The sequence below is a fragment of the Coregonus clupeaformis genome, chromosome 27, assembly GCF_020615455.1.
Source record: "Coregonus clupeaformis isolate EN_2021a chromosome 27, ASM2061545v1, whole genome shotgun sequence".
Taxonomy (NCBI): Eukaryota; Metazoa; Chordata; class Actinopteri; order Salmoniformes; family Salmonidae; genus Coregonus; species Coregonus clupeaformis.
In genome coordinates, this window is record NC_059218.1 from 44,093,503 (window position 1) to 44,096,002 (window position 2,500).

General features: G+C 46.4%; 1 protein-coding gene across 4 annotated transcripts in view; it reads left to right on the forward strand.

Annotated features, from left to right (window-relative positions):
* Positions 1-2,500, forward strand: part of nbeaa (neurobeachin a) — a 231,892-nt gene that overhangs the window by 219,715 nt on the left and 9,677 nt on the right. The gene's annotated exons all lie outside the window — the stretch shown is intronic.

Here is a 2,500-nt window from a genome sequence, read left to right on the forward strand (position 1 = left end):
AGGACTAAGATTGAATCGTACTACACCGGCTCTGATGCTCGTCGGATGTGGCAGGGCTTGAAAACTATTACAGACTACAAAGGGAAGCACAGCCGCGAGCTGCCCAGTGACACAAGCCTACCAGACGAGCTAAACCACTTCTATGCTCGCTTCGAGGCAAGCAACACTGAAGCATGCATGAGAGCACCAGCTGTTCCGGATGACTATGTGATCACGCTCTCCGTAGCCGATGTGAGTAAGACTTTTAAGCAGGTCAACATTCACAAGGCCGCAGGGCCAGACGGATTACCAGGACGTGTACTCCGAGCATGTGCTGACCAACTGGCAAGTGTCTTCACTGACATTTTCAACATGTCCCTGACTGAGTCTGTAATACCAACATGTTTCAAGCAGACCACCATAGTCCCCGTGCCCAAGAACTCTAAGATAACCTGCCTAAATGACTACCGACCCGTAGCACTGACGTCTGTAGCCATGAAGTGCTTTGAAAGGCTGGTCATGGCTCACATCAACACCATTATCCCAGAAACCCTAGACCCACTCCAATTTGCATACCGCCCCAACAGATCCACTGATGATGCAATCTCTATTGCACTCCACACTGCCCTTTCCCACCTGGACAAAAGGAACACCTACGTGCACTCCACACTGCCCTTTCTCACCTGGACAAGAGGAACACCTACGTGAGAATGCTATTCATTGACTACAGCTCAGCATTCAACACCATAGTGCCCTCAAAGCTCATCACTAAGCTAAGGATCCTGGGACTAAACACCTCCCTCTGCAACTGGATCCTGGACTTCCTGACGGGCCGCCCCCAGGTGGTAAGGGTAGGTAACAACACATCTGCCACACTGATCCTCAACACAGGGGCCCCTCAGGGGTGCGTGCTCAGTCCCCTCCTGTACTCCCTGTTCACCCATGACTGCATGGCCAGGCACGACTCCAACACCATCATTAAGTTTGCCGACGACACAACAGTGGTAGGCCTGATCACCGACAACGATGAGACAGCCTATAGGGAGGAGGTCAGAGACCTGGCCGTGTGGTGCCAGGATAACAACCTCTCTCTCAACGTGACCAAGACAAAGGAGATGATTGTGGACTACAGGAAAAAAAAGAGGACTGAGCACGCCCCCATTCTCATCGACAGGGCTGTAGTGGAACAGGTTGAGAGCTTCAAGTTCCTTGGTGTCCACATCACCAACGAACTATCATGGTCCAAACACACCAAGACAGTCGTGAAGAGGGCACGACAAAGCCTATTCCCCCTCAGGAGACTGAAAAGATTCGGCATGGGTCCTCAGATCCTAAAAAAATTATACAGCTGCACCATCGAGAGCATCCTGACTGGTTGCATCACCACCTGGTATGGCAACTGCTTGGCCTCCGACCGCAAGGCACTACAGAGGGTAGTACGTACGGCCCAGTACATCACTGGGGCCAAGCTTCCTGCCATCCAGGACCTCTATACCAGGCGGTGTCAGAGGAAGGCCCTCAAAATTGTCAAAGACTCGAGCCACCCTAGTCATAGGCTGTTCTCTCTGCTACCGCACGGCAAGCGGTACCGGAGTGCCAAGTCTAGGTCCAAAAGACTTCTCAACAGCTTCTACCCCCAAGCCATAAGACTCCTGAACAGCTAATCATGGCTACCCGGACTATTTGCACTGCCCCCCCACCCCATCTTTTTATGCTGCTACTACTCTGTTAATTATTTATGCATAGTCACTTTAACTCTACCCACATGTATATATTACTTCAACTACCTCAACTAGCCGGTGCCCCCGCACATTGACTCTGCACCGGTACCCCCCTGTATATATAGCCTCCCTACTGTTATTTTATTTTACTTCTGCTCTTTTTTTCTCAACACTTTTTTGTTGTTGTTTTTAATTTACTTTTTTATTAAAAATAAATGCACTGTTGGTTAAGGGCTGTAAGTAAGCATTTCACTGTAATGTCTGCACCTGTTGTATTCGGCACATGTGGCCAAAAAAATTTGATTTGATTTGATTTGACACAGGCATAACTTTAAAGCTATAATCCTTAGTTGCTACATCCATTTTTGACTTGAATGATTTATACCCATTGATTCTTGAAGAATATCACTTATAAATTCCTCATGAGCTTAGTTCAACTGTCGTACCCCATCAGAACCCCAAATAGGAGCTTCTTTTACTCCAATCTTTGTATAAAAAAAAAAAACATACATGTAAACACACATTGTTAATACTATGACGTTGATATCATGGATGGTCAGTCCTTGAATCTATTGCTCCGTCTATGAATTTGAGAGTGGTTACATTATTCCAGGCCCATCCCTCAGCTTTTTAGCAAGAAAAAGTGAAAAACGCTTTGTTATTGTTTCAAAGGATTCTAGCTTTAATGTTATTTTGTAATATTACAGCCATAGAAATAGAATCTCATTCTAGTTATGTCGTTACAGTAACCTAATGTAATGTTACTAATTATACTTTTACCTCTCTGTCTCTCTGTCTCT